Raw genomic sequence first — 11,127 nt, forward strand, 5'->3', positions numbered from 1 at the left:
GGTTTCATGAAACAAAACCCGACCCTAGGGTGAGGTCGGCGCCAAAGTCGCGTTTCAAAAGTATGTTTTCCGCCCTTTTTCAGACAATCAAGATCCACAGACACTGTGGGCAACGTGATGACATAGGCAGGGGTCACCACCATCTTTGAGAAGGGCATGCAAGTGATTGGCTTGCTTTGGGGGGCGTCACAGGGGGTATAAAAGGGCGTGCACGCCGACTGCCATGTTACTCATGCTGATCTCAGAATAGGGAGAGCTGCTGCTGCTGCTGATTCTGTAGGGAGAGCATTAGGCAGGGAAGAAGACTCCAAAAACTGCTTCTGCTGCTAGCGATTTTGCCTGTACAACACACCAGTCACTGTGTGCAGTGCAAGTGGAGGCTATATTTTGCTGGATCAGCTGTGTTGGTTGTTAGGCTGCCTTATACGGCTTCCTGATATCTGCATTGCTGTTTTCCCACTGCTCTGCAAACTGCTTTTTTAAAAGCAATCCAAATTTTTTTTTTTTGTCCTGGTGAGGTACTGAGCGTGCATTTTTTCCCACCATACAGCGGTGTACGCTCCTCACACAGTACCGTCTAACGGCTGTTATCACGGCCACAGTGAAGCTATCTGTGTGTGACTCTGTAAGAATAAGTCGAGGACATGTTCCGTTCTTACAGTCCTCCACCTTCTAGTTTTGTCTGCTTTTCAAACAGTTACAGTAAGTATATTTGCTGTTTGATCACATTCACAACTATAGAGAGACAGCGTGTGTCAGTCCGTATACTTAAAAAACACGGAGCTTGACAATTTTACGGACACCGGACAGCGGTGTACGTGCACGCTCCTCTCTCAGTACCGTGTAATGGCTGTTATCACGGCCACAGTGAAGCTATCTGTGTGTCACTCTGTAAGGATAAGTCGAGGACATGTTCCGTTCTTATAGACCTACACTCTAGGGAGATTCCTATTCTGCCCAATTCTATATACACCTTGTAGTTTGTCATACACTAGCCAATTTCTGCCTGTGACATAGCGGTGTGATATTCACTGGGCCTCACACAATCCAACAGTGTCCACAAGTGTGTTCAGAAATTCTACATCTCCCCTGTCCTATAGTGACATTTTTCACACCTGCGACATTGAGCCTGTGACATAGCGGTGTGATATTAACTGGGCCTCACACAATCCAACAGTGTCCACAAGTGTGTTCAGAAATTCTACATCTCCCCTGTCCTATAGTGACATTTTTCACACCTACGACATTGAGCCTGTGACATAGCGGTGTGATATTAACTGGGCCTCACACAACAGTATCCCCAAGTGTGTTCAGAAATTCTACATCTCCCCTGTCCTATAGTGACATTTTTCACACCTGCGACATTGAGCCTGTGGCATAGTGGTGTGATATTAACTGGGCCTCACACAATCCAACAGTGTCCACAAGTGTGTTCAGAAATTCTACATCTCCCCTGTCCTATTGTGACATTTTTCACACCTACGACATTGAGCCTGTGACATAGCGGTGTGATATTAACTGGGCCTCACACAATCCAAAAGTGTCCACAAGTGTGTTCAGAAAGTCTAATACTTCCCTGTCCTATATACACCTTGTACCTTGTTTTACATTACTATATAGTTTGTGGGATTTTGTGTACATTTTTACCAAAAATGAGGAAGGCTGGTGGAAGAGGCCGTGGAATTGGGCGGGGGTTGCCAGCTGGTAATGATGGTGTTGGTGGTGGATCTGATGGTAGTGGCAAAAGCAAAATAGGACCGAATGCAGGAGGTGTTGAGCCTGCGTCATCGTCTGGCTCCACAAGACCTCGAAGGCTTAGTTTTCTAGGAGTTGGCAAACCGCTTTTAAAGCCAGAGCTTCAGGAAAAAGTTTTGGCTTACATTGGTGACAGCCTCCAGCTCTATCGCCTCCTCTTCTGAAGTTGTAAAATATAAAAGCACTGAGTCGTTATTGGAGGCTCATGTTCATGAACCACACCTTTCCTTGTGTCCTTCACCCCAACCAAGATTGAAGGATGACGCAGGCCATACAACTGATTACTCCATGGAGCTGTTTTCACATACCATGCCTGGGTTATCAAGTGAAATGGTGAATTACCCAGGCCAAGATGAATCTGACATGGAGTGCACTGATGCACAGCCACTGATAGATGATTCTGCTGGTACATTCAGTCAGAGCATTACATTGTCCTCGCAGTGTAATGAGCCAGATTCTGACCCTGATGAGACTCAGGTGCCCCTTCCCGCATACTATACCACCATACACGGTGACACAGAGGAAGGTGCACATGACATTGAAGAGGAGGTGATGGATGACCCAGTTGTTGACCCAGATTGGCATCCATTGGGGGAAGAGGGAGCTGATCCAATAGTTCAGATGAGGAGGATGAGCATCCACAGCAGACATCGACATCGCAACAGCTGTTATCTGGCAGGCCCGGAGCACTCCAAAGACAGGTTCCAAAAATCAAAAGAGTTGCTGGACAGCTTGTCCAGATGGTCAAAATAGCACAGCGTGCTAGGCCGCAAAATGTCTTCCAAAGTAGGAAGAGTGCAGTGTGGCACTTTTTTGAACAAAATCCTCATGATCAGGCCAAGGTTATCTGTAAGAAGTGCGCAAAGACCTTTAGCCGAGGGAAAAATCTGAAAAATTTGAATACCAGTTGCATGCTTAGACATTTAACCAGCATGCACTTGCAAGCGTGGACACAACACCAAACCTCAAGTACCACATGTGCAACTGATCACAAAGAAGGTAGTCAGCAACGCTACATTGTTTCCCCCACTGTAAGCCCACCGGTTAGCACAGCAGCAAATGTTGAGGTGTCGTTGCAAGGCCAAAGCAGTCAGGGAATCCCACTGTTATATCAACGAAAGACTGAATCTAGGCCATCAGAAAGAACACCAACTCCATCACCATCATCAACCCTCTCTCAGTCCGCCCTGTCCACTGCTATTTCCACCATATGCAGCTCTCAAGTCCAGCTCAACCTCCAAGAGACTATGAGTAGGTCAAGAAAATACTCAGTCTCTCATCCGCGTACACTGGGTTTGAATGCCCACATTGCCAAACTAATCTCGTTAGAGATGATGCACTTCCGTTTGGTGGAAAGCGAAGTTTTCCGAGAGCTCATGGCCTACGCTGTCCCACGCTATGACCTACCCAGTCGGCACTTCTTTTCTCGAAAAGCCATCCCTGCCCTCCACCTTCTTGAGAAAGACTGCATTGTCCATGCACTCAAACAATCAGTGAGTGGAAAGGTGCACCTCACAACAGATGCAAGGTCCAGTTGGCATGGCCAGTGCCGTTACGTGTCCATCACTGCGCACTGGGTTAATGTGGTGGATGCAGGGTCCACAGGGGACAGCGGTGGTGGGACAGTGCTGCCTAGCCCACGGTATAGGAAACAGTTGGCTGTAGGAGTTCAACCCTCCTCCTCCTCCTCCTCCAGAAGCGAAAGCTCGTCCACAGAGCGCAGTCGTACGAGCACTCCATCTGCAACTGCCACTGTTGCACACGAGGTGTCCCCCTATCGAGCAGCTAGTGGAAAGCGTCAGCAGGCTGTGTTGCAGATGATGTGTTTGGGCGACAGACACACCGTGGAGGTGCTGGCCGAGTACTTTCAGCGACAAACTGAGTCATGGCTGGGCAGTATACATCTTGAGGCAGGCAAGGTAGTTAGTGATAACGGCCGTAATTTTGTGGCAGCCATAGCCCTTTCAAAACTCAGCCACATACCTTGCTTGGCTCACACCTTGAACCTGGTGGTGCAGTGCTTCCTCAACAATTATCCGGAGTTAACATCCCTGCTCCAGAAGGTGCGAAGACTGTGCGCGCACATCCGCCGGTCGCCTGTACACTCCATTCGTATGCAGAAGCTGCAGCGATTGCTCCACCTTCCCAACCACCGCCTCATTATCGACATTGCAACAAGGTGGAACTCCACCCTGCACATGGTTGAGCAGCTGTGCGAACAGAGGCAGGCCATAATGCATTTGTGGGAGGATACACGGCCAGGCACTTTGAGAGCAGACATGGAGTTGACCGGTGTGCAGTGGTCGAAGCTGAAAGACCTCTGTAAAGTCCTTCAGTGTTTTGAGGAATGCACACGGCTGGTAAGCGCAGACGACGCCATCCTAAGCATGAGCATCCCACTTATGCGTCTGCTCATGCAAACTTTGACGCACCTTAAGGAGCAGGCGTCTGCAGCCAGTGTTGACAAGGAGGAAGAGGAGGAGGGAATCCTTGATGACATTCAGCCATTGTCTGCTCAGGGACCTCTCCTGGACGAGGTGGAGGAAGAAGAGGAGGAGGAGGAGGATGATGATGGGGATGATTACTTAGGGGAGGAGGATGTATTTTGTGGGGCAAGTGAAAATGTTGGCGTGGCAAGGTCTGGTACAGGGTTTGTGCGTGACTGGAGGGATGTGGATTTGCCAGAAAGTGCTCCTCCAACCAGCACTCGCAGTGCATCATTGACACCGGGAACATTGGCCCACATGTCAGATTATGCCTTGCAGATCCTAAAAAGGGACCCCCGCATTGCCAAAATGATGAACGATGATGACTACTGGTTGGCCAGCATCCTGGATCCACGCTATAAAGGCAAATTACAAAACATCATGCCACACGAGAACCTTGACCTAATATTGTCTAATAAACAAGCAACTCTTGTAAACCGGTTGGTTGAGGCATTCCCAGCACACAGCAGCGGTGATGGTTCTCACACGAGCCGTACGGGCCGGGGGCAGCTTGGCAGAGGTGTTCGTGGTGCACACAGCAGAAGTGGCGTTGGAGACAGGGGTTTCATGACAATGCTTTGGACTGATTTTTCAAGTACCGCTCACACAACTAGTAATACTGCATCGATGGAAAGTGACAGGAGACAGCAGTTGTCAACTATGGTTACAAACTACTTTTCCTCCCATATCGATGTTCTCCCGCACAGGTCATTCCCCTTTGACTATTGGGCCGCTATACTGGACACCTGGCCTGAATCGGCACAATATGCCTTACAGGAGCTCGCTTGCCCAGCTGCAAGTGTGCTATCGGAAAGAGTCTTCAGTGCAGCTGGATCAATCCTGACAGAAAAAAGGACCCGTCTGTCAACCCAAAATGTGGATGATCTAACCTTCATTAAAATGAACCATGCATTGGTTTCCAAGGATTTTGTCCCACCTTCCCCTGATGACACATAGGGTGACAGAAAAATGGCTTGCTTTGGTCCTCCTCTTCCTGGGACTTGAACAATTTCGCCTTTTGCATCAGCTGAATGTCCAACATCAACATATGCCACTTTCTAAAACTCCCTAACTGTGCTGCCTCCCCCCCATGGCAGGGGTCACCACCTAGCGCACGAAACCGTGCGAGTGCCGTTGCCCTGGACAGGTGGGTGGGCCGACTCTTGGGCGCGGGCACTGGCACAGGGTCCCTCATAGTGCAATCAAGTGTCTCTGACGGTGGTGGTGCACACCCGCCGTCAGACACACCGCCGTACTATGAGGGGCCCAGTGCCAGTACCGACACTCATGAGTGGGCCCCCCTTTCTTGGGCAGGGCCCCAGCATTTGCAATCTTTACCTCTCCCTGCTCCTCCGCTGTGTAGTCTGAGCGTCAAATCCATACTGTGCCTGACACCGTCTGAGCCTGCCTCCTGATCTATAGACATATATTTTGAATGTGTACACTATGCTATCCATACATGTTATCCGGTGATACGGTACCCTTTCTCACCTTTGTGCAATCACGTGTAATCCATACTGGGCCTGACACCGTTTGAGCCTGCCTCCTGATCTATAGACATATATTTTGAATGTGTACACTATGCTATCCATACATGTTATCCGGGGATACGGTACCCTTTCTCACCTTTGTGCAATCACGTGTAATCCATACTGGGCCTGACACCGTTTGAGCCTGCCTCCTCATCTATAGACATATATTTTGAATGTGTGCACTATGCTATCCATACATGCTATCCGGTGATGCGGTACCCTTTCTCACCTTTGTGCAATCACGTGTAATCCATACTGGGCCTGACCCCGTCTGAGCCTGCCTCCTGATCTATAGACATATATTTTGAATGTGTACACTATGCTATCCATACATGTTATCCGGGGATACGGTACCCTTTCTCACCTTTGTGCAATCACGTGTAATCCATACTGGGCCTGAGAATGACCTGTTAAGCAAGCTACAGCATCTGTGGTTTGCACACGTAAGTTTTTCATTTTTTCAGGAATGACGGTTAGGCCTAATTCCGGAACTGCGGTTGACCTGCACTTACTGGGAAATCATCGTTCGCGGGTAATAATTGTAATCCCAGATCCCCATCACTAACGTTGTTCAGTGGGTTATCTGCACCTGTAAGTGACAAACGCTGGCCTTTTCAGTGTAGCGCACATGCAGCCACATGTAAGGGCATGAAACACCAGTTATTGGCCAATCTCACATGCCAGAGCCTCGCGTGTCCCTCTAGTAAGTCGGACTCGGACCACGGGGCATGACGGAGTCTCGTTCGTTAATGGAATTAAGCTTGCAATGTGTGCATCTTTTTGTTGCTGGATGGTTGAGGTTGCCCGTGTTGAGTCAAATTGCGCCGTAAGCTCCACTCCTGGTGGTGCCCTTCTGGACATTCCTTTAAGGTTCAGCTTTGCAACCATACTGCCCACGTAAAACAAACACTTTGCCTTCATGAACGCTGTTTGGAGGGTCATGACTCGTGGGAATAACGCCGCCCAATCAGTTAACCTGCAAGAGAGATCCTTCGTTGCTCCCAAGCATGACATCACACTCCCTAGGAAGAAGGTAATGCCACTGTGGCGACTGTACTCCTGGGGGTGACACAAGTCCACTGATGCCCAGCCACTGCTTAATGAATCTGCTGGTACATTGACCCAGACCACTACATTCCCCTCGCATGCTACACGGCCTGAATCTGACCCTGATGAAACTCAGGTTACCCTTCCCATATACAGTTCCATCTTACACGGTGACAAAGAGGAAGCTGCAGATGAAAGTGCAGGTTCGGCCCACCCGCCGTCAGACACACCACCGTACTATCAGGGGCCCTGTGCCAGTGCCGTCGCCAACGAGTGGGCCCCCCCTGCTTGCTCAGGATCACAGCACTTGCAAGGTTGAAATACTATGCAGTGAGATGGAAGATGAGGATGACGAGGAGTCCAGACTAGTACAGGGATTCCCTAGCGAGGAGACTTATTTGATTGTTTTCAATGTTGGGACAGCAATTTTTGGGGAGCACTATACTCTGGAGAATGATAGATGGGGCCCACCATACACTGGAACATTCCAAAGGTGGACATCAGACACTGGAGCAGCATTTACAGGGCCCATTATACACTAGATCATTAGAAATGGGGCCCATTATGTTTGGAGCATTATTTGGGCCCATAAGACAGTGGAGCTTCATCCAATGGGGACCAACATATACTGTAGCATTATGTGGAGCTCATCATATACTGTTTCAAACATTATATGGGACCAATGATTCTGTATGGAGAAATAGATGGGCCTCATCATGATATGTAAAAAGTGAAGTATTTTTCATTGTACTATACTGCTATTTCTCTGCCGTATCGGAGCATCATGAGTTGTGGTATGTGTTAGAGGGGCGCTCTTTCGCCCAGAGCACATGAAAACCTGGAGCCAGCCCTACCCCCCCACAACTTTAGCCAAATAACCCCCATTTTTCAGTGCGTAACTAGTATTATGAAGTAAATTAAGGTTGACAAGCTTAAGTAAGAAGAATTGATGCTTTTGGCATTCAAATGGGCACTGTAGGTGTGTTTCCTGTCCTCCTCTCACTGCCGACTTTAATTCCCCATTGACTTACATTGGGTTTCGTGTTTCGGTCGGACCCCCGACTTTTCCCTATAGTCAGCCGAGTTTGCTCGACCCGACTTTTGGAAAAGTCGGGTTTCATGAAACGAAACTCGACCCTAAAAAAGCAAAAGTCGCTCAACTCTAGTTGTCACCACTTTATTCCCACACAAGACTTGGGGGCACAACAGCAACGAGAGTTAGCTGGGACTTAGTAGCAAGGAGTCCCCGAAGCAGGCTACAGCTGTCTGCCATACAAGTAGAGTTCTAAGAACATCTGAAAGGAGGAACTCCAGTGTAACTTATTACTGTGAGTACTCCACTACGAGCGCTAAGGAGGGAGACGTTCGGAAAAGGCACATATGTTTGCGGAGTGGTGGAACAGAGTACTTCATTTTGCATGGAGGTTGGCTGAGCCCCTGACCTGGAGGACACAGCATGGATGCGGGCACCTGTATGCACAACAGACTGTGAGTAAAGCCTTGGAACTATATACCCTGGTGTCCTCCGCTTATTCCTGCACCAACCCACTTGGCACTGCTACATCTCTGTGCTGAACACTGCACCCACTTTCTCAACATCTATTACACTGCCCTGGGACTACAGCCCTGCCTGTGAAGGGCTACACCATCATTGCTACACCACACCATCTGTTCCGGAGGATCTGTCTGCAGCGTTGGCTATCATCTTCATTGCCGAACACCACAGGTGGCGTCACGAAACATTCACTAATAAACTTTAATCATCATCCACACACTCAACATTCCCCTTTTACAATGGACATCCAGGGCCACGGACCGGGTCACAGCTACCGTGACATCTCCCATTGAACTCCACTGGCCCAGTACCCAGGGCTGCCACTAGGAATTTCGGGGCCCCATACTAGCTAAAATTTTTTGGGCCCCCTTGAGACTCCGCCCAGGCTCCACCCCAGCCCCGCCTCCACCCCTCAAACTGTCCACAGTCCCACCGCTCTCTCTTGGAAAAACTGCACTTCTCATCAATCACACATTAACAGTTCCCATTACCAGATCACACATCTAGCCAGCAGCTCTTGCTTTGGCCAAAAGATTTTTTAAATCTGCCACCACGACAAGGTAGCCTCTTTCGGCCGTGCCCTACTCTACTCTAACCTATTAAACATTTGCTAAAATATCCAATACAATTTAGGGATATTTTTTATTTATTATTCAATTTTTAATATGACCAATAATATCACATCCAAAGGAACAAATACCACTGCACCATGACCAGACCACATATTACCACCACATAGTGACCTATAATACCACATACATGGAGCAAATACAGCCTCACCATGACCAGACCACATATTACCACCACAGAGACAGAATAATAGCACATACAAGGGACAAATACCACGACACCGTGTCCCAACCATATATTACCACCACATGGTGACCAATAATACCACATACAAGTAACAAATACAGCCACACCATGACCAGACCACATATTGCCACCAGTGACAGAATAATAGCACATACAAGGAACAAATACCACGGCACCATGCCCAGACCACATATTACCACCACATGGTGACTGAGTACTACAATACTGATCATTAATAAAAAAACATAATACTATCACTATAATTGCTATTATACGATCTGTACTTAGCATGTAGTGCCTGTGTACAGGTAATACAGTGATCACCGGTGACATTATGCACAGGACCTCTATATATAGTATACAGTGTACAGGTAATACAGTGATCACTGGTGACATTGTACAAAGGCACTCTGTATATAGTGTATAGTGTACAGGTAATACAGTGACCACTGGTGACATTATACACTGGAGCTCTGTATATAGTGTCAGTGTACAGGTAATAAAGTGATCACTGGTGACATTATACACAGGAGCTCTGTATATAGTGTCAGTGTACAGATAACACAGTGATCACTGGTGACACTATACAAAGGTACTCCGTATATAGTGTATAGTGTCAGTGTACAGGTAACACACTGACTCACCAGTGACGTCTCTAGGTGAAGTCCTTCATCTTTGTTTTTCATCTTTCATCCAGCACACACCGCCATCACATCTTCCAGCCAGGGCTCGTCTCTGCAGGAAATAACACAGTTATCTAGAGCTCCGCTTGCAGAACACATTACTCATTTTTTTCACAACTTCTACTCTACACCAGATGGAGAAAAAAAGGTGACATAGTGTCGCTCTGCACAGTAACAGGACTGCCCCCCCTATTTAAAACAGTATCCTCAAAAAAATAAAATAAATACATCACTGCAGTAATAATATCCCTCAATTAGGAGGAGAGCCGAGAGATGGCTGCTCTGGCATGAGGCTCCTGAGTTTTTTAGTTTTTTCCCTGTTTAATTGTTAATTCTCCCTTTGGTTCACTCACCATTGCGTAGCTACAGGATTCGGCAGAGCTGGGAGTAGTGTGGAGACTGCGATCAGCTGGGACCGGTGTCTTTCTGTCCTCGTGGAGCTCCGTGCCTGGATTCAGCTGGGAGAGAGTGAAGCTGCTGGCTGCCTGCCAACTTTCCTACAACTTGTACCCATTTCCAGCAAGCAGATGATCCCAGGATAGGAAACCTGGTGGAGTGTGCAGTGCTGGAGATGTTCTGGAGATCTTGTGGTCCAGGTGGAGCTGAAGGGGTGAGCTGGGCAGGTTTGGACTGACTGTTGGCGTGTCCCCTGATGTCCCTGTCTTGTTGCACCCATGCCCTCCCCCCCAGCAGTGCTGGAGCACCCTTTATGGAAAGTTGTACTTTTAACTCTGCTAAGCTGTGACTGTTCAGTCTTTATAGCTACAAGCTGAGTGTAATCATGGCCACTGCACTCTGTAAACCTACTCTTATGATTTCAAGGGACGATTTATTATTCTGGAATCATCCGCAATTTCTCATGGACTCCCCTTCTTGGAGCATGATTGCTAATTCAACATTTGAGTACATAAAATCCATTACTTCTGTGAAACCTGTGGAGGTGTACTGCAAGAGAGGTAGGAGAGGAGGCGTCCTGGCACGCCTTCGGAGGAGAGGGTTCAGAACAGCTCTTCCTTCACTCCACTTGGCTAATGTCCGTTCCTTAGCTAACAAAATGGAGGATCTGAGCTTACTTTGTAACATGAGATCTGATATGGCCAATTCAGCTGCTCTTTGTTTTACTGAGACCTGGTTGAATGAGACCATCCCTGATTGTAGTCTGGATCTACCTGGTTTTGTTATCTACAGAGCTGACCGTGATTGTGTAGCTTCAGGTAAACAAAGGGGGGGTGGGGTATGTCTCTACATCAACA

This window comes from Dendrobates tinctorius, unplaced genomic scaffold (assembly GCF_039654945.1).
Source record: "Dendrobates tinctorius isolate UK_male_01 unplaced genomic scaffold, ASM3965494v1 ptg000074l, whole genome shotgun sequence".
In the NCBI taxonomy this organism is placed as follows: domain Eukaryota; kingdom Metazoa; phylum Chordata; class Amphibia; order Anura; family Dendrobatidae; genus Dendrobates; species Dendrobates tinctorius.